This window comes from Halichoerus grypus, chromosome 1 (assembly GCF_964656455.1).
Source record: "Halichoerus grypus chromosome 1, mHalGry1.hap1.1, whole genome shotgun sequence".
Lineage (NCBI taxonomy): Eukaryota > Metazoa > Chordata > Mammalia > Carnivora > Phocidae > Halichoerus > Halichoerus grypus.
Window position 1 is genome coordinate 139,683,137 of NC_135712.1, and position 22,045 is coordinate 139,705,181.

A 22,045-nucleotide genomic window follows, 5' to 3' on the forward strand; every position below is an offset into this window, starting at 1 on the left:
ACACCAAAGCACATGATAAAGTCCATACTTTCTCTAATCGCTTAAACCAACAGGAAATACTTTAACATTATTTTTGTAGAAAAAAAAAATTGTGGTCAAACTCTTTCCAGGAAAGAGTAATTTAACATGTTGAAGGGAAAGCAAGGTCTCTTGAAATGTTCAAACAAATGGAGTTTATTTGAGATGCCAAGCCCGGGTCTCCGGAGCCTGCACCTGGTGCCCAAGCCCAGTACCCACGGCGGGGGGCGGACGGCGCTCTCACCAGCAGCAAGATCCGGAGTGCTGTGAGGAGAAAATAGCAGGAATCAGGAGCCGATAGAGATGAAAAGCGGCCTGATTACATTATGGTGGTGGAGGCTGAGACAAGTCAGGATGACAAAGGACCTCCTCCATGAAGGAACAATTTGGTTCGCTTCAGTGTGTTTCCAGATGTCTGCAGCCCAGAGCGACGCATCGGCATCAGCTCTGAAAATCTTTAGGAGGTCGGGCTGATACGGCACCAGGGCGAAGGGCACAGATTTACTTGAGAGATGGCCTGTCTAGATTTAAATCCTTATTTTCCACTTACTAGCTATGTGATGGGAGCAAATTACTTAACCTCCGGTGCCTCGTCTGTTAAATGGATTTTGTTGTTGTAAGGCTTGCGGGAGACATCGAGGGCGTGCTGCCGGACCTCCCAGCAGCCCTTTAGCATTTTCTGCATCCCTTTTCTGGCTTCTCTCTACCTTTGCTTTCACCTGCCCATTAACACCTGCAACTCTCTTTGGTGGACTTCCTCAGCCTCCTGGAGCTGCTCACCTGCAGGGGCACAGAACTGGGATGCCTCGGGGTTCTCTTCACCCCCGGTCTTTAGTCTCACTATGCAAGAAAGCGCAGCAATCAAGTCCTGAGGCGTAATTCACGCTGCAGTGCTCCCGCGTGGGATCAGGCCGGCAGGATTGTTCCAGAAATGGCACCTACCCTTCTTTTCCGTCCTGCTGCCCCTACTCCTCTATGGGCTAAGGGAGCACCGCTCCTAATACATCCTTGCACTTGAATTTTGCCTCGGGAAACTTAAATGAGTTAATACACGTAAATCACTTAGACCAACGCTGGCGCATAATAAGAGCTTCATAAACGAAAGCAGAAATTCCGCTTCCGATTCTTCTTATTAAATGCTGACTTTGTGCCAAGACTGTGTCACTAACACTCATTTTGTCATGTTATCCTGCCCCCGATCTGTCTTTCCTTCATGAGGGAAGGAAAAGCCAGAAAGATAAGCCAAGCTTGAGCTGGCAGGAGACAAACGAGGACCCGATACCGGAGTCAGAATTCAATACCCAAAGAATTGCAGAACAGATGTTGGGGTAAGCGGGCAGCAGCAAGTCTCAAATATTGGTGGAGCTCACAGCCTGCAGGTGGAAATGGGATGCGGTGTGAGTGAATCAGTGTATGGGCTGGTAAATCCTGGTAACGACCTGTCCAGTTGCAGTGATTTTCCGACAGCTGGGAAAATGGGGTCCCAAGAGGCAAAGGTACTTGCAGAGGGCGGCACAGCTGAGCGGACCACATCTGCTATGCCGTGCCCCCTTCCTGGCCGTGGACTCCTGGCTTCCCTGAGCAAGTCATAGGTGAAGACAGGACGCTGCTTATATCCTTAAACGGAAATGAGAGACACTTATGAAGGAAGCACAAGGGTGGAGTGCACTCTCCGAAGCAGGGATCATCCATCAGTCGCCGGCTCTCTGGCCTGCCCAGAGGCCACTCTCCAGAAGACGTATGGCAATTATGTAGGATCTGATATGATTTTCTTGCTTTTTCCCCCCGCTTCAGTGATGAGGGGTAGCAGAACACGCCACCCTTTGAAATATTGGTTATTTTGAACTGTAGGCACTTGAAAAATAGCAAATGCAGGGAGAGGCTTTCTCTGAACTCCCCTCATCAGCCTAAGACACATTCCCTGAGAGGAACCCAGTTGGCATAGATCCCCTCCGCGGCAGTGTCATCCCCAGGTAGGGCTGAGTCCTGTTTCAGAGGAAGAGACTAGATGTTGATGTTGACTCCACACAGTCAGAAACTGTCCTATCTCCCATCTGTTCTCAGGGCCCATTCATCTTGTCTAAAAATCATTGACTCTCCCCTGAAAGGCCTATGTCCTCCTCCCCTTCCCTACTAAGCTGCTTTAATCTGAGTTTTAATGAAGCCACCCGGGGAGTTACTCAATTTTCCCGGAGATATCCACATGTATACATAAGGCACACATATTAACAAACTTTGGATTGTTTTTCTCTTGTTAATCCGTCTTTTATTATGGGCGTATCCACTAAGAGCTCAGGAACGTAGAGGGAAAATTATCTTTCCTCCATTACGATGGCATGTCTTCACAACCAGATGCCCTGTTCTCTGATGGGAGGGACTCTATTTTACGCTTTTTTGAAACCCCCTATAGCATTTAACACTGGGCCTTCTACACGGTGGGTCCTCAACAGCTGCTTCATGTTTCACTGTATGGGTTTATCCTATAAAAAGAGAACTGTAAAAAAGGTAAAAAGCCAATGTGAATTGTCGTTGTTTAATTACAGTGTGCTAATCACAAAAGACACTTCACCACCCCATCTCTAGCTCCCATCTCTTTGACTCCTCTATGTCTTTCTTAGTATTTCAAACAGAGTGGGTGTGTGTGGGCTTTCTTTTTTGTTTTGTTTTGTTTTTAGCAGAGAATTGACATCTTTATTAAACTGAGTTATTTAGTCCATAAACATAGTCTGTCCCTCCACTTATTTAGGTTTTAATTACTTCCCATCCACAATGTGTTGTGGTTTTCATTGCGGAGGTCTTATAAATCTTTTATTAGATTACTAGGTGTTTGATACTTTTTTATCATTTTATTTTATTTTTCATCATGATAAGTGTACTCTTTGATCGCCATCCCCTATTTCCCCCATCCCTCCAACCACCTCCCCTCTGGTAACCATCAGTTTGTTCTCTATACTTAAGAGTCTGTTTCTTGGTTTGTCTCTCTTTTTTTCTCCTTTGCTCATTTGTTTTGTTTCTTAAATTCCATATATAAGTGAGATCATATGGTATTTGTCTTTCTCTGACTGATTTATTTTGCTCAACATTATACTCTCTAGATCCATCCATGTTGTTGCAAATGGCAGGATTTCATTCTTTTTTTATGGCTGAATGATATTCCATTGTATATATGTGCACCACATTTTCTTTATCCATTCATCTATTGATGGACACTTGGGCTGCTTCCATAGTTTGGCTATTGTAAATAATGCTGCAATAAACATAGGGGTGCATGTATCCCTTTGAATTAGTGTTTTTGTATTTTTTGGGTAAATGCCCAGTAGTGTGATTGCTGGATCATAGGGTAGTTTTAGTGTTAACTTTGTGAGGAACCTCCATACTGTTTTCCACAGTGGCTGTATCAGTCTGCATTCCCACCAACAGTGCACTAGGGTTCCTTTTTCTCCACATCCTCTCCAACGCTTGTTGTGTCTTGTGTTGTTCATTGTAACCATTCTGACAGGTGTGAGGTGATATCTTATTATAGTTTTGATTTACATTTCCCTGATGATGAGTGATGTGGAGCTTCTTTTCATGTGTCTGTTGGCCATCTGGATGTCTTTGGAGAAATGTCTGTGCATGTCTTCTGCCCATTTTTTAATTGGATTATTTAGGGGGGGTGAGTTGTATCAGTTCTTTAAATATTTTGGATACTAACTCTATTTTTTGGATGCTAACTCTGTTTTTTATTCTTCCTCTCTCCTCAGAGTTTGCATGATTGTGTACTGAGACAACAAAAACAGTTTGCATCTGCCCATCTCCCCTCTTTCTTTTCCTCCCTCCCAATAACCTAAGTGTGTAGGTGGAATGATATTTCTGCCTGGGGATGAATAAGTGGAACATGATGTGCTGGAGAAAACACTGAGATGGCAGTTGCTATTGACTGAATGTTTGCACCCTCCTCCTGCATTCATATGTTGACACCTAGTCCTCAGTGTGATGGTATTAGGAAGTGGGGTCTTTGGGAGATGATTAGGTCATAGAGGTGGGGCCCTCTACGGGATTATAAATGGGATGAGTGCTTTTGTAAAAGAGACCCCAGAGGGCTCCTGGCTTCTTCCATGTGAGAACACAGTGAATAAGCTGCTGTCTATGAACCAGGAAGCCGGTCTTCCCCAGAGCCCAACCATGCCGGCGTCAGATTTTTCCAGACTCCAGAACAGTGAGAAATCAATTTCTGTTGTTTATAGGCCACCCAGTGTATGGTATTTTCTGATAGCAACCTGAATGGACTAAGGCAGTGACCAATGTTTTCTGTGCTTTGCTGTGCTTCTACCCAGCTGTGAGGTCCTGGGCAGGTCACCAATACGATTCTGGGACTCAGTGAAATGAAGGGATTGGGCTAGATCTTCACTACCCAATAAGTAGCACTAGCCACATAGGGCTATTTACATTTAAATTAATTACAATTACAGATCCCTGGGTGGCTCAGTTCGTTGGGTGTCTGCCTTCGGCTCAGGTCATGAATCCAGGGTCCTGGGTTTGAGTCCTGCATTGTGCTCCTTGCTCAGTGGGGAGCCTGCTTCTCCCTCTGCCTGCTGCTCCCCCTGCTTGTGTTCTCTCTCTCTCTGACAAATAAATTTTAAAAAATTAATTACAATTAAATAAGATTGAGAATTCATTTCTCACTCACACCAGCCACATTGGAAGGGCTCAAGAGTCTCCCGGGTCTAGGGGTTACCGCACTAGACAGTACAGATATATAACATCCCCATCTTTGCCAACAGTTCTAGATGGCACCAGATTAATGGGCTCGCAGCTCTTCCCTAGCTCCAGGACCCAAAGACTCCACACCTAGGGTAAGGAAACAAGTTCACCATGGCCTGAAAATGTGAGTAAATGAATTCAATCTCTGCATGATTTAACATGATTGTGGAAAGAAAAGTAAAGTGGTCATGTATTATCAAGAGGTCTGGACACACTGAAAACAAAACAAAACAACAAAACAGAACAAAAACCGTGAGGTACTGCTGATTTGAAAAGTTTTATTCTGGCTGGAATGACCTTGAAAGCATGAACATTCAGAACCAACATGGCACTGTCACTATCAGGGCTGGGCATTGATGAGATAGAATGTTTCATGGCTGTGTTGGATGGTGTTTGGCTGCTTTTCCTTTTTTTTTCTTTTTAAGATTTTATTTATTTATTTGACAGAGAGAGAGAGAGCACAAGCAGGGGGAGCTGCAGGCAGAGGGAGAAGCAGGCTTCCCTCGGAGCAGGAAGCCCGACGCCCAACGCAGAGCTCGATCCCAGGACCCTGGGATCATGACCTGAGCTGATGGCAGACGCTTAACCGACTGAGCCACCCAGGCACCCTTGGCTGCTTTTCCCAGAGCCAGTTGATCAGTGTGTCCCCAGCTGGCTGTTGCTAGAGACAGGAGCGACTCCTCTGAGACAGCACCCGGTCATGCCGTCCAAGACCGACCATTACCCAGGCCAGAAAAATCCACTCGGATTCTGAAGTCACATGTGCCCTGTGTTGACTGGAGCAGGGCTTCTTAGACGAGACATGGTGACGTGGTCTTGTCATGGTCATCTGTGAGGAGAGTTGGCCGTGTGTTACTACTAATAAAGTAAGAACGTTTGCATGCTGTTTACATTATTGTTATGTTATTATTACTTACTAAGAATAGCAGTTGGTATTTGTTGTTTGTGGTACTGATTATGATGTCCCAGGGACTGTGCACAATAGCCTACATCTCATAGCTCATCCATTCCTCAAAACAACCCTAGGAGTGAATGTGGGTATATGTTACCACCGCCCTGCTCTAAGGAAGATGTGCGGGCCCATCAGATGTGCCCACACCTCTCCTAATCCTCCTGGTGTCTACGACCCCAACCTCCATCAATCATGGGGGAGCTCATGAGTGTTACGGTTCATGTGGAATACATCCCAGCAACACTGCCTACGCTGGGGCCAGCTAGGCTTCACTTCTGCTGCATGATGATTGAGCAGTAGCCTCCTTGCTGGCCCTGAGGCTGGGCTGTCTTTCCTGGCTGGCTCGTGCAGCTACTCAGCACAGGCAGTATGTCTCGCTGGAACGGGGCTGGAGGCTCCGTGGCATTAAGGACCCACACAGCCTCTTGGTGCCAGCAACAGAGGATGCTCATGCTGTCTGGAGGACCCTGGAGGACTCTGAGTCTCTACATGGACCCTCTAGATCTGGTTCCTCTATCCCAGGCCCCACTGATCTATTCCTCTAGGCCAGAGCAGTGGTGAAACATACCCACATAAAGTTTAATTTCATAAGGTTGTTTTGAGAAATGAATGAGATATGAGATACATCTCATTTTGCACCATGCTTGGCGTGTAATAAACATTCAATACATAGCCCCCGTTACTTCATCATTGTCATTGTTGATAATAGTTATAATAATAGTAATAATGACATTGATGATACAAATGCTGGTATTTTATTGTAAGTCACTCACTCTTTGCAATTCAAGAATCTGATCTTGTCTGTCTGTGAGTGTTGTGGAAAAGTTGAGATAAAGATTTGCTCTGACCAGTCATACCTTCTTCCATGCCTTGACCTCACCCACACCCAAAACATATATTTCCAATTACATTTTACAGATGTGGAAACTGAGGCCCAGAGATTTTAAGAAAGTTGTCCAAATGGATACCTCTTCTAACATTACTCTCACTTTTTGCATTTCCATAATGCATTCTTGAATGGGAAAGAAAGAGATGAGGGTGACATCTGAGCACATAACGTGAAGACAGCTCACGACAGTGTGCTGAGCATGAGGATTTCATTAGTGTTGTGTGTCACAGCTGAAAAACCAGTTTTCTGAAAATGTAATGTGTCCCGATCAAGAATGGCTCACAGAAAGTGATGATGTGGGGTGCTGCTGGCTGAGGTTGAAAAAAAGTCAACCAACCAGCCAGCCATGTAGTCAAGAAAGACAATGACATAAGATCAACGTGGCCCATCTCTGGAATCCAGTTGTTTGCTTTGCTCTAAATCAACCCAGCTTCAAAAGCCACAACCAGACAGAGTTCTTTTAATTGCTAGAGGAATGTGGAGTTAGGATCTGTGACGATTACCTGAAAAATGCCCCCGCAGGCTGGAAGGCCAGTCTGGACTTTGGGCTTCCATGGTCCTTTAAGGAAGAACCTTGGGTCAACTCCAGAATTATTTCTGGAGCATAGGCTTAGTCTTGGGGCTTATTCTTCATTCTGTCATTTTCATTATGCTGTTCGCATTGCTTTTATTAATGGATTGGCCAAGGGCTTGTCACCAAGGCCAGGGTAATAAAGTTCAGCTTTCATGTTCATAAAGTGTACATTCCTTGTAAGGACAGAAAAAAGCTGTAGGATGTGGCTTCCTAAGAGTTAGTAGAAAGTGGAACTTAACAGCTCAGACTCCTGGGTCAGCAGAGCAGGGTACAAGTTCAGTCCCCCTGCCTCTTGGCTGTGTGATATGGAATGAGTCATTCAATCTCTTTAAGCTTCAGTTTTCCCATTTGTCAAATTAGAATAACAAGAGTGTCCATCTTGCAGGGTGGCTGGGAGGAGTCAATGAACAAAGGTCCTTAAGGTGCTTGGCACAGTGCCCGACATAAGGTGAAGCAGGGTTTCCATTGGCAGTCCTCAAACGTCCAAATAGCCAGTCGTCAACACACTTAACAACTGGAATGGGGAGGGCATGGATTCATCAGAATGGATGCTGTGATAACCAGCATTCATGCTGACTGGTTGATACTTACACTGTTTCTGTTACTAAGTATTTTGTATATCATTCGTGGTATTCATCATTCAATCAGTGTTAACTCTGGTTATTATTACTGCTGTTCCCACGAGGAGGGGAATCAGAAATTCACAGGGCAGACTGCCCTGCACAGTTTGTACCCACACATTGTGTGTTGTATTCCTGAGCCTCCTACTCGCCCCCCCAACCTTGTTGCCAGGAGGAAAGGGCTTCACCATAGCAAACAGCGTTCATGTGCCATCCATCAGGCGAGGAGCTGTTCAGTGTTTCAGATGCACTGAAGCAGATGAGAAGAATCCCTCATGTCCATAGCTGAATGCTTCCAAGCATATACAACCTTACTAAAAAATGATCGTGTATCTTCATCAGATAGAGGCAGTTTTTCCTACCCTTTTCATGCTCAGTAAAAAATGATGAGATCAAGAACAGAGAAGACAGAATGAGCATGTGAGGAGACAGAGATGAAAATGATGGATACTCTTATTTATTAGAACAAAAGTAGACATAAGGAACAGTGCCACTTTGTGTTCGGATAATGAATTCGTTCATGGAAGTCTTACAATGGTCTGGCATGGGGGATAAGATTATTTCCTTCATCATCTGCACCAAAAATTGTAGTTTCTAAAATACACATGTCTTTTGATTTTCCTCCACATGGTTACTTGGGTAGTCTGGTTTATTGGAGTATTGAAACAATCGCTTTTGGTGCTATGTCATTCTTAAACATGAGCTCTCTGAAGGACTCCAGAAGTATGTACAAGCACAGGTGCCATAAAATAAGGTAAAAATGCATTAGACGTATATGAAATCTTATTTTCCCTAAGGACACTAACAAGGCTCTTTTTATACTTTCTCTGTGAGATTGGGAATAGTAGAAATACTTACGCCCAGAGGAAATTTCGCAGTGAAGGACAGGGAATTAGAGCATTAAAAATAGCTAGGTGTTTCAGTCGGTTAAGCAACTGACTCTTGATCTCAGCTCAGGTCTTGATTTCAGGGTCATGGGTTCAAGCTCTGCATTGGAGACTACTTAAAAAAAAAAGAAAAAGAAAAAAAAGGTTTAGTTGTAGTAGGATTTTCAAGTTCCTGATGTCAGATTTTTATATTTGAACTGGATAATCCATTATTATATTTGAATTTATAGCCATTTGCCCTGGAATTGAGTTAAACTCGCCATTGACAGTCTATTAATATAAAGCTGTTCGTCTTAAGAAACAAAGAGGATAAACCAGGTTTTAAGGCAGATATAAACTGTGGTAGACAGATCTTCGTGTGGCTCCATGTTTATACCCTGTGCAATCATCTCTCCCTGAGTTTGGGAGAAATGTATGACTTGCTTCTAGCCAATAGGGCTATGACACAGTTGATGTGAAGTCACTTCTGTGACTATGCTTTGATACGTATATTGTCAGCCTTGCCAGCATACATCGGGGACTGTCTCTCTATTGCTGGCTTTACTAAGCCCCCAGGATGGAGAGAGCTATGTGGAAAGGCAGTGGGGGTGGCCTCTAGGAGCTGAGCACAGCTCTACCTGACAGTCAGGGAGGAAACGGGGACCTCAGGCCTACAAATGAACTCGGCCAACAACTTGAGGGCGCTTGGCAGGGGATCTTTTCCCACTCAAGCCTCTCAAGAGCTCACTGCCCTGGCTGACACATGAATTGCAGTGTGGTAAAAACCCTGAAAAAAGAGAACCCAGTCAAACTAGGCCCAAACGTCTAAGATTATAATACGTGTGATGTGAAGCCACTAAGTTTATGATAATTTGTTACATAACAATAGAAGACTAATAAATAAACTTTTTTTTTCTTTCTTTCTTTCTTTTTTTTAAATACATAAACTTTCATCAGTCAGCAAGTATTGATGATCTCCTCTGTGAATGGCATGTAGCAAAATGGCATGGTGGTTATGAAAGAAATATATAACCCGTTTCCTGCTCAGAATCTAGATGGAGGCAGAGAATTCTGGGTAGATGGAGGGAGCAGCATGGTTTAATGAATTTCCCTGAATCTCTCAGATAAACAGAGCAGTTAGACTACCATAACCAAACACAGAGAGGCAACATCTACAATAAAACCGCATGGCAAGTACCCTCACAAGACCCAAGCACATGTGGATGAAGACAAACTACCCAAGTGGGATAAGGAACTGCATGGGATGAAGCAGAGGTAAGGGAACTGGGCTTCAGACAACCCCTAAATCACAAACATGGGATGCCTGGGTGGCTCAGTCGGTTAAGTGTCTGCCTTTGGCTCAGGTCATGATCCCAGGGTCCTGGGATCGAGACCCACATCGGGCTCCTTGCTCAGCGGGGAGCCTGCTTCTCCCCCTGCTTGTGTGCTCTCTCTCTGGCAAATAAATAAATAAAATCTTAAAAATCTTAAAAACAAACAAACATGCACTCACAAGGAAGCACAGTGGGTCAGTCTGAGAACAGCGGCCGCAACTGGAAGGCGGTCCTGCAAGATCCACTGTGGGTGTGCATGCAGGGAGATGGTGAAGTAAGAGATCTTGACAGCCCCGGGAGCCACCTGGGGCCCTGAAAACCCTCAAAACTAACAGACAGGAGCTCCCTTCCAAGGCAAAGCCTTGCAGTTAAGTGAAACTGCTGGACATTGAATCCAAGCTGAGCAGGTCTAGGACACTGGGGGCAAAGGGAAAAATAAGGTCCCGATATTAGTAGGGAAGGAAGCAGCCCAGATATGAGTAGGTCTCAGAAAGTTTGAGGACACACACACACACACACACACACAGAGTTTCTTATCACTGTGAAAACAACAGGATGGTTCTAGAGCCCTGAAATTAGGAAAGCTGTTCTGGCCATCCTTCTTTTTCTAAACACAAAGGACATTTATTTCACTTAAAAAGTTACAAACAGAAAAAAGTCACGGTAGAATCCTATAGAAAATTACTAAAAGAAAAAAAGAGAGTAAGGAGCAGAATAATATCCTCATAGACCATGGAATCATGCCAGGAACACATGGCCACAAAATAGGTGAAAACTGATATTTAAAAATGAGCTAAAGTAGGGTGCCTGGGTGGCTCAGTCGGTTAAGCATCTGCCTTTGGCTCAGGTCGTGATCCCAGGTGCTGGGATCAAGCCCCATGAGGGAGCCCACTTCTCCCTCTCCCTCTGCCTCTGCCTCTCTCTCTCTCTCTCTGTTTCCCATGAATAAATAAAGAAAATGTTTTTTTAAAAAATGAGCTAAAGTACAGTAAGAAAATAACAGAAGTTCTGAAAGAGGAAACCAGAAAATCTCAACCATGAGGTGACTAGAGAAAAGGACTATTTGAAAATAATGGTGACTCGGGGCGCCTGGGTGGCTCAGTCGGTAGGGTGTCCAACTCTTGATTTCAGCTCAGGTCATGATCCCAGGGTTGTGAGCTCAAACCCCACATTGGGCTCTGCACTGGGTGTGAAGCCTGCTTAAGATTCTCTCTCTCTCCCTTTCCCTCTGCTCCTGACCCCCTCTAAAAAAAAAAGAAAAATAATGGCGACTTAACATAGGAAAGAATTAGAAATATGAGGAAAAAATCATTCTATAAATAAAGACTAAAACGCAACAGAGAAATAGGCCCCATAGGTAACACCTACAAAGAAAGGCAAAGGAAACAAAAACAAAGTAAATAAACAAAGAGATTTCTGTTTCTGGCTCTGATGGGAGAAACTGGAACTACACTAACCCTTCCACCATAAACAATCATAAAACTGGACAAAATATAAGAAGCAGATGTTTTCTGGCATTAGATAAGAAGCCATGTAAGCCTGAGAGTCCTGAAAAACAGGGAGGTTCACCAAGCAAGCCATATGGTTGTCCGAGCTCTGCTGAGGGAAAATGTCCTGATCACGGTACAACAAGGTAGAGTCCAAGAAGAATGAGGTGTCCTCACCTCACTGAGGTGACAGAGATCATATCTAAGGTCACCTAAAGAGACTAGATTATATGCTGGACTAAAAAGTAAGTGTATTAGATTTCAAAAGAATGAAACGTTATAGAGTATATAAAGCTCTCTGTCAACAACAGAATTAAATTAGAATCAATAATAAGATCTCTAGAAAATCCCCCAATGTACATAAATTAGAGATTTCTAAATAATTCTTGCATCAAAGAAAAAGTGACAAGGGAATATTAGAAAATATTTTCAACTGAATGATAATTAAAAACAATATCTCAAGATTTGTAGGATGCAGCTAAAGCAGTTCCTAGAGACTGAAGTTTTAAATGCCGATATTACCAAGGAAGAAAGTTTAAAATCAATTAATTAAATTTCCATCTTGGTAAACTAGGAAAAAAATTAATTAAACATGTAGAAAGAGAAAAGAAGGAAAGAAAGGTGCTCTTTATAAGTCTACAGCCCTGGATAGTTCTTTTTTTTCTCACCAATGTTTAGTAGTTTTTGATGCAAAGGTTTTTTTTTTTAGCCACATGGCCTTGTATTAGGGATTTTTTTTTTTTTTTTAGAGAGAGAGAGAAAAGAGGGGGCACCCATGCACACACATGTGAACAGATGGAGAGGGAGAGAATCTTAAGCAGACTCTGTACTAAGTGCAGAGCCCTACCCAGGACTGTCTCACGACCCTGAGATCATGACCTGAGGCGAAATCAAGAGTCAGATGCTTAACCAACTGAGCCACCCAAGGGTCCCTTCAATGCAAAGGTTTAAGCGAAGAAGAGAAATCAGTGAAAGAAAACAAACACAAGGGTGCTGGGTGGCTCAGTTGGCTAAGCGTCTGCCTTTGGGTAAAGTCATGGTCCCAGGGTCCTGGGATCAGGTCCCGCATCAGTCTCCCTGCTCAGTGGGGAGTCTGCCTCTCCCCCCAGCTCGTGGTCTCTCTCTCTCTCAGATAAATAAATAAAATTTTTAAAAGAAAAAAAGAAAACAAAAAACAAAAATTTTAAAACCTTAAAGTTGGTTATTTGAAAAGATTAATAAAATTGATAAGCCCCTAGTGAGAAAAAAAGAGAAAATAAAAATTATTAATATCAGGAATGAAAAAGGGAATTATCTTTATAGTTCCTACAAACATCAAAAGGATAATAAGGGAATATTAGCAAAAACTTTACATCAAGAAATTTAATAACTTAATTGAAATAGACAAGTTTCTTGAAAAGCTCAACTTACGAAAACTGAACAAGAAGAAAAAAGGAAATTTGAATAGCCCTGTATGTGTTAATTAAACACAACATTTTAAAATCTTCCCATAAAGAATGCTCCAAAACCCAATGATTTCATGGGTAAATTCTATCAAACATTTATGGAAAAAATAATAGCAAGATAAAAAAATTCATTTAGAAGATAGAAATTAATGCATCTATCTCATTTTTAGACCAATATAACTCTTATCAAAATCTGACAAAGACATTATAAGAAAATTACTGACCCCCTAATCACTATACGTGTAAAAATGCTAAAAAAAAATTAGAAAGTAGGGGTGCCTGGGTGGCTCAGTTGGTTAAGCATCTGCCTTCAGCTCATGTCATGATCCCAGGGTCCTGGGATGGAGTTCCGTTATGGGGCTCCTTGCTCAGTGGGGAAGGTTGGGGGGGAGCCTGCTTCTCCCTCTGCCTGCCACTCCCCCTGCTTGTGCGCTCACTCTCTCTGACAAATAAATAAATAAAATCGTTTTAAAAAATTAGCAAGTAAAATCCAGCAATATGTAAAAAGAATATTATATCATGATCAAGTGGGATTTATCCCAAAATTGCAAGATTGAGTTGATATCTAAGCATCAATCAATGTAATTTATGAAATTAATAGAATAAAGGAGAAAAATCATATAACCATTTTAGAGATGAATAAAAACTATTGAAGGGGCACCTGGGTGGCTCAGTCAGTTAAATGTCTGCCTTTGGCTCAGGTCATGATCTCAAGGTCCTGGGGTCAAGCCTTGCATCCAGCTCCCTGCTCAGTGGGGATTCTCTCTCCCTTTGCCCCTCCCCCCTGCTCCTGAGCTCTCGCTCTCTCTCTCTCTGCCTCTCAAATAAATAAATAAAATCTTTAAAAAAAAAAACTTGAAAAAAATACTCATTTGTGACAAAATCTGTCAACAAATTAAAAATTGAAGACAAATCCCTAACTCCAATAATTGGATTATTTACAAAACCTACAGCTAACAATATACTTAATGATGAAAGAGTAAATGTTTTCCTTCTAAGATTGGAAGCAAGGCAAAAGCTATCCATTCTTACCATTTCTAGTCAACATAGAATGGAAGGTTCTAGCCAGAAACATAAGGCAAGAAATAAAAAATTTGAGGTGCCTATCTGGCTCAGTCGGTAGAGCGTGTGACTCCTGATCTCAGGGTCTTGAGTTCAAGCCCCAACTTGGGTGTGGAGCCTACTTGAAAGAAAGAAAAGAAAGAAAGAAAGAAAGAAAGAAAGAAAAGAAAAGAAAGGAGACTTGGAAAAGAAGAAATAAAATTCTCTATTCACAGACAAAATGACTTGACATAGAAAATCCTAAGCAAGCTATAAAAAAAAATATACAAGAATTAATATGTGAATTTATCAATGTCTTAGGATACAAGGTCGATTGGATATGTATGTGCTAGCAACAAATAATTAGAAAATGAACTTTAGGGGAGCCTGGGTGGCTCAGATGGTTAAGTGTCTGCCTTCGGCTCAGGTCACGATCCCAGCATCCTGGGATTGCCTGCTTGGCGGGGAGCCTGCTTCTCCCTCTCTCTCTAACGTTCCCCCTGCTTGTGTTCTCTCGCCCTCTCTGTCAAATAAATAAATAAATAAATAAATAAAATCTTAAAAAAAAAAAGAAAATGAACTTTATATTACTTACAAGCTTTACAATAGCTTCAGATCATAAATTACATAGGGATACATTTCTTGAAAGATGTGGAAACTCTTTACACTGAAAACTACTAAATATTGTTGAGAAAAATTAAGGAAGATCTAAATAAATTGAAGGACATATCTGTGGATTAGAAGGAGGTCCAGTGTCCCTAAATTGTTCTATAAAGTTGATGTGATTCCAAAACCAGCAGTTTTGTTTTTTAAGGTAATGACAAGCTTATTCTAAAATTTACATGAAAACGCAAAGGATCTAAAATAGACCAAAAAAGTTTGGAAGATAACAAAGTTGGATGATGTGGTGGCTTTGTAATGTGTCAACTTGGCTAGGCTGAACTACATTTCTCAGAATTTTCTTCTTTGTATGTTTCCAAGGCCTCAAGGGAAATTTTTTGTATGTAGGACTTGGAGAGGACGCGAAGCTTCAGGCGTGTCAGAAGGCTGGGGCAGGCGTTCTTCCGTAGCACACAGGCACTGTTGTTTATCTGCTGGATTGTATGGCTGGCTTGGGCAACAGCCAGGCCTGCACCTTCTCCTGGGTCCTCCTGAGGCTTCTCTGAGTCATGGGCCACATCTATGAAGATTGTAGGTAGTAAAACTGACTTAGAGTTCCAACTAAAACTCATGGATTCCAGCTTTACATCTATTTTCCTTTCCTGCCTACCTGTCCCATGGACTCCAAGCTCCAGTGTCTGATATCTAGTCTTACAGAGATTGTTTAACCAGTTAGCCCAATTGCACACAATCAAATCCCTGTCATAAATCCCTTTTTAATTATATATAATCTTCAAATGGTTCTATATAATTGAACCCTGATACGGAGAAGTTATTCAGAATGATTTCAACACCCACTGTGAAACCTCAGTTATCAGTGTAAAGATATGTAAAGACAAATAAATCAATGAAACAAAATAGAAATTCCTATGGTTGATTGATTTTTGATAAAAGGATTAATGTAATTCAATGGCAGAAAAGATAGTCTCTTTAAGATTTTATTTATTTATTTGACAGAGAGAGAGATAGCGAGAGCAGGAACACAAGCAGGGGGAGTGGGAGAGGGAGAAGAAGCAGGCTTCCCGCCGAGCAGGGAGCCCGATGTGGGGCTCGATCCCAGGACCCTGGGATCATGACCTGAGCCGAAGGCAGACGCTTAATGACTGAGCCACCCAGGTGCCCAAAGATAGTCTCTTTAATAAATGCTGCTGGAATAACTGGATATCCATAAGGAAAAAATTACCGTCTCTCTGTACATCACACCATACACACAAATTTATTCAAAATGGATCCTACATCGAAGCATGAGAATGAATCTATACAAATTCTAGAAGAAAACATAAGATAAAAATCTGTGTGAACTTGAGATAGGGAAAATGTTTTTAGATAGAACACAAAAGCATTATGTATAAAAGAAAAAAATAATAAATTTACATTCATTGAAATTGAAACTTTCTTTTCCAAAGTGTCATTAAGAAAATAAAAAAATGAAAAAATAAGCCACAGACTGGGAGAAAATATTCACAATACTTGTATCTGACAAATGATTTGTGTTCAGAATATATAAAAAACTTTCACAACTCAATCATAAGAGACAAGCACCCAACTAAAAAATGGTCAAGTCAAAACAATTGTAATTTTAAAAATAGATTTCTTTTTTCCAGGTGTTTGTTGTCTGATTTTTATTCTAATGTGATAAGAAATTGGTCAGTTTTAAGTAGGGAAATGATGCAATCTAATGATTTACATAAATTAACTTTTTTCTATTCCCTGTAACTCCTAGTACTGGCACATTATTAAAAAATTAACAAATTAGTTCATCAATTTTTAAAAAAGCATCACAGACCTTAAACAGACACATCACATATGGACACAAACATATATGTGGCCAAATAGCACGTTAAAGTGTTCATAAAAGAAATGAAAATTAAAACCACAGTGAAATTTTCTTCATGCTGAGTATAATAGCTAAAATGAAAACTTCTGATAATATCAAATGTTGGCCGAGATAAGGAGCAACTGAATGGCTCATAAATTTTTTTATTGGGAGTGTTAGATAACACTACTTTGGAAAGCATTTCAACAGTTTCTTAGGAAGTTAAACTTTATACATTTACCAAATGATTCAGCAATTGTATTTCTAGGTATTTATCAAAGAGAAACAAAAATATATGCTCAGCAATAGATTTGTATGCATAGCTTTATTCATAATAGTCCCACACTGGAAACAAATCAAACATAACCATCATAACCATCAATGGGTGAATAGATAACCAAATTACAGTACAGATATACATTGGAGAACTACTTGGCAGTAAAAATAAATGCATTATTGATATACACAACATCAAGGATGAATCTCAAAAATATGCAGAACAAGAGAATGTACTCAAAAGAGTACATACTGCCTGCCTGCATTTATATGAACTTCTATAAGAGTCAAAACCAATGTATAGTGCTATAAATCAGATCAGTGATTGCCTGAGAGAAAGAGGGAAGACAGCAACAAAGGAATTTTTTAGAATGATGGAAATTTTCTACATCTTGATTGGAGTGATACTTGCATAGACGTAAACTTTGTCAAAAGTCTTCAGCTGTATATTTAAAACGTGTGAATTTTATTGTATATTAATTACACCTCAATAAAATTGACCTAAAAGAAATGTATGTTTCTTAGGTCTGTCCATTGAAAAGGCCTAGTGATTAACTCATTGCCAATGGATACCCTAGCACTCTGACTGTGAAGCCTTGGAAAAATTGCGAATTCTAACCAGAAACATGTACACTTCCATATACAAAATGAGCCTACTGCATTTTGTCATGCCATAAAGCAAGGTAGTTCTAAAGACTACTAGGGTTGTTTTAAAAAAAACAAACGTCATACGAAAGCTCCAGTCAAAGATGTAGCAAATTAAGCATCAATAATAAGTTAAAACCCTCAGATATGTTTAAATCCACAAGGTCATTACAATACTTAAAAAACATCAACTCAACTAACTGGATTCCTTTGGAGCTGCTAGAGAACTACTTCATTATTTTTTAAACTGGCAAATAAAAAGTCAAATGTTTATCCTGCCTTTACTAAGCAAAAAAATGACCAAGTAGTTGATATGGGAAGTTACTCTTTATTGAAAAGTTGCAGCTAATAAATAAAGAATGAGTGATACGGGCACCTGCTTGGCTCAGTCGGCTGAGCGTCTGACTCTTGGTTTCGTATCAGGTCATGATCCCAGGGTTCTGAGATGGAGCCCCATTGGGCTCTGCACTCAGTGGTGAGGTAAGTCTGCTTCTCTCCTTCTCCCTCTATCCACCCCCCTGCTTGCGCGCGCGCTCTCTCTCTCAAATAAATAAATAAATCTTAAAAAAAAAAAAAAGAATGAGTAATAGAGTTAAAATACTACCATCTGAATTACTAGACGATTAATGATCATTAAGGGTTGATAACATCACAAAAAAAGAGAAAACCAGACATTACATACCTCCCAGGAGAAATGCACAGTACCACCTATGGTGTAGTTTTGCCAAAGTAACAATAATTGAGGCTAAACCTGATTAAGTCTCCTGAACTGACTACACATTTACGGGAAATACAAGGCATAGAGAAATGTGTTTAATAACACCACAGGGATGCAGTAACAAAATTCAGACTGTGGGAAAGTTCAAGTCAAACAACTCAAGTTACTTCTACAGAGAATTGCAAGAAGAAAAAATAAAAGGGGGATGTTAGAAGAATCTATAGGTTAAGAGATGAAACAAATCAAACAATCACAATGTATGGACATTACTTTGATCCAGAGTGAAATAAACAAAATGTAAAAACAGTATGTAAAATAAAAATGTGAACACTGGATGTTTGGTTATATTAAGGGATTATTGTTAATTTTTTTCAAGTTTAGAAATGTTGTTGTGTTGGGGGAGCATTGAGATATTAACAGATGAAGTGATATAATGTCTGGAATTTGCCTTAAAATAATCAGGGTGGGGGGGACTGGGTGTGGTTATAGGTGAAGTAAGTTTGGGCGTATATTGATTATTGTTGAAGATGGGTTATAGTATGTCTGATTTATTAAGACAGTGTCTCTATGTTTGTATATGTTTAAGAATTTCCATCACAAAAAGTAGAAAATAAAAACAATCTATTTGAGGGTGGAAGAAAAAGATTGACACATCTGAAACAGTTAGCAAATCATGCCAAACAGTTAGATGTTAAGACCTATATACAGGCTCAAAAGACCAAATTTTATTCCCCAAACTATGTTTCAACCAGGGGGTAAGTGAGTGGTCTTAAATTCTAACCCTTGTACGTCTCTGTCATGGGTATAGAGATTTTATTCTGAACAGCAAGTATTAATGGGGAACAATATATTAACCTGGAACCACTTCAATCAATACTAGCTTGAAATTTACAGATATCAATTGGTGAAGCTATTTTAAAATGCAGAAATTTAATAAAGACGTAATAATTATTCCTCTCAGTTGTAAATGTTGGCGGTTTATTATAAAGAAGCTAGTTTAAAATAAGATCGTTTTTTTAAAAGCAACTCAGTGATTATATTGAGGAAATTGCAAATGTAAGCAAGCAGTCCTACTATTATGTGAATAGCTACCTGTAGCTTGGGATATATTTTCTAGCAATAGCCCCATAAAAGATCTCAAAAAGGACTTATTTGGAAATAAAGACTTAGCTGGAAGTCAAGATGATATCATCTGGACACTGCAATTAATGACTCAAAATGTAGCCCGAGTGATGACTAAGAACTTCAGTTGCAATGAAATTCTAAATAAAACTGTCTCATGAAATGTGAGATAAGACCAAAAGAGAATATTTCCAAATCAAGATACGATTTTACATAAAAAGCTGTTTTAAAAACTTCTGTGTGTTTAAATGAATACTTTAAACATGGTTAAATAGACATTTGACTATTTCATCTACATCACCAAAAGCTTATGAACTTAAATTGGCCAAATCTCTTTTTCCTCTGGTGGGGGCAGTTTCCCATTGGGAAAATGAGTGCTTGCTTCCCATCTGGGGTTGCCTGTTATTCTAGTATGTACGGTAAATTCACTGTGCTGTTGGTTAGAACCTAGATCAATGCAGGTGGTGGCAGTCAGGGAAGGTTCATGACAAATGCTGGGATTAAAATGGGTAGGTTCTAGACTAGTAGCGTGGAGAGCTTTCCAGATATGGAAGAAGAGATGAATAAAGATGCATTACCAAAAGAACATTTGACCTGGGGCTCTCACCCAAATAATACTTGGGAAAGGACCAGGTTGGCTAGCACGGAGGGTCCACGCAGAAGAAAGTTAGTAATAATCTGTCCGTGTGGAGTGAGACCCAGACAGGTTTGGAAGACCTTGACAGTCAGCCACAGGGCTTTGGATAAATTCAGAGAGAATGACCGCCTTATTACAGTCAGGACTACAATGTGACTTTCATGGGCCCTTGGCACTGTTGTCTTTGTGGGTCCCTTCCTTTATAAAAAATATAAAAACATATATTTTATGACTACATTAGTATGAAGATTAATGTAGTCCAGACTGAATTTATTATTACATTCATATTATTGTAGTTATTTTTTCTTCCTATTTTAAAAGAAATTAAAATTAAAACATTTTCACAGTCCCCTAAAAGTATCATGGGCCTTAGACATTGTGTCTGTTGTGTCTGGTAGATAAATTGGCCCTAATTAATGTTTGTTAATGTATGTTTTAGATATGTTATGGAGATTTTATGGTTAAATAATTGTTATGGCCATTTTTTATATGTGGACGAACCATTTTCTGTATATGGAAAGGTAGGTCTCACCTGGATCACAAAATACTTCCATGATGGCAAAGCTGGCTCAGGAAGGATGAGATCATTTGTTGTGTCTACCATTTGGCCATGACCATGAAATGTGCCCTGCCTCCCCCCGCCCCACCAAATGGAAAGCAGAACTTAGTGGGAGAATGTAGTGTGTCTGACAGATTTTTATCTGGGCCCAGTCACTGGGGAAACAGCTCCTAAGACACTAGAAATAAGATGATGCTCATCATAATGGATGTTGGAGTTGAAAAGGAAACTCAGATGTCTTCTATGTAAATTATACTGGGCTTTGGGGCTGGAGTGTATTGCCTTAAGATCAGATACTTGAATCTGATTCCCATAACGTACTTTAGAATCTCAATCACTACTTCCTTTTTTTGCTAAGTAAAACCGAAAAATAATGGTTGGGGAGCTTTGGGCCCCTCTCAGGTAAGGGTTTTATTGTTTTTTTTTGTTTGTTTTTTTAAAAGATTTTATTTATTTGACAGAGAGAGACACAGCGAGAGAGGGAACACAAGCAAGTGGAGTGGGAGAGGGAGAAGCAGGCTTCCTGCGGAGCAGGGAGCCCGATGCGGGGCTCGATCCCAGGACCCTGGGATCATGACCTGAGCCGAAGGCAGCCGCCCAACCGACTGAGCCACCCAGGCGCCCCTCAGGTAAGGGTTTTAAAGTGGCAGCAGAGCACACTTTAGGACTGGTTGTGATACTGCAGCAGAGATCACAACTAGAAAAAGACTGCACAGACAACGGGGAGATTAGGAGGAGCTTGCATGTTTACCTGCTCAGTGGAGCTGTTCCAGAAGCGTCAACTAGTCAATACTTCTCCTGAAGCTGTTGGAGTGCTCTGCATCGCTTTCTGTTTCAGGGAGGTTGGTTGATCCCTTTTTTGAAACCACCACTGTACTGTAGAAACATTTCTCTGCCAATGAGATACAGGAGGGCCTGGGAGAGAGATGCTTACCTGCAGGGCCAGTAAGGTTTGCGGGTAGAGGGTAGAGTGTCGGGTGGTTAGAATTTAGGGTAGGATAGGGAGGAGAGCATAGGCTAGGGCCTTGCTACTCAAAGTGTGGCCTCTGGACCAACAGGATCTGCACTAGAATATATATTTTAACAAAATCCCCAGAAGATTTGTCAGTATAATTGAAATTTGGGGAGCACTGCACTAGGATGTTAGCTGAGAGAATGAGGGAAGGGTAGATTTGAAAAGCCTAAGAAGGTAACAACAAGCAGGCTTTGGAATCTTGATATTTTTAGAGATAGGGATGACTCAAATATGACTCCAAGAATACAAATTTAGGAGACTAAAGAAAACAAGTAATTTCCCCACACTCATTTGCCTACAGATAATTGACAGTCTAATTAAAAATTGTATCCATTAATTAAAACACTGTCAGATCACATGTTTTGTTGGCCTAGTTTGATGTACCCATTAGCATTATTTTTATGCATTTGAGAATAATTAAGTTGTCTTTTCCTGCTTGCTAAGTCAGACGTTGGTTGTGTTTACTCATATCCACTTCCCTCTTCATTATTTAACCTGGATTATCTTTCTAATGTAACCTTGGACATTGTTCATTGATAGGGCCATTGCAAGCAAGGTGCCAGCTTCCTCAGTGTGTAACCTATTCAGTTACCATTCGACAGCATGAGTGTTACACGTGCACTCCCCG

The 22,045-nt window shown here is 40.7% G+C and overlaps 1 long non-coding RNA gene across 1 annotated transcript; it reads right to left on the reverse strand.

Annotated features, from left to right (window-relative positions):
- Positions 1-5,166: 5,166 nt before the first annotated feature.
- LOC144381878 (uncharacterized) lies at positions 5,167-21,537 on the reverse strand. Its single transcript, XR_013447973.1, has 3 exons — positions 21,154-21,537; positions 8,655-8,795; positions 5,167-5,590 (listed from the first exon to the last, which is right to left on the reverse strand). It is a non-coding gene; the product is annotated as an uncharacterized LOC144381878 (long non-coding RNA).
- Between the last annotated feature and the right edge of the window lie 508 nt (positions 21,538-22,045).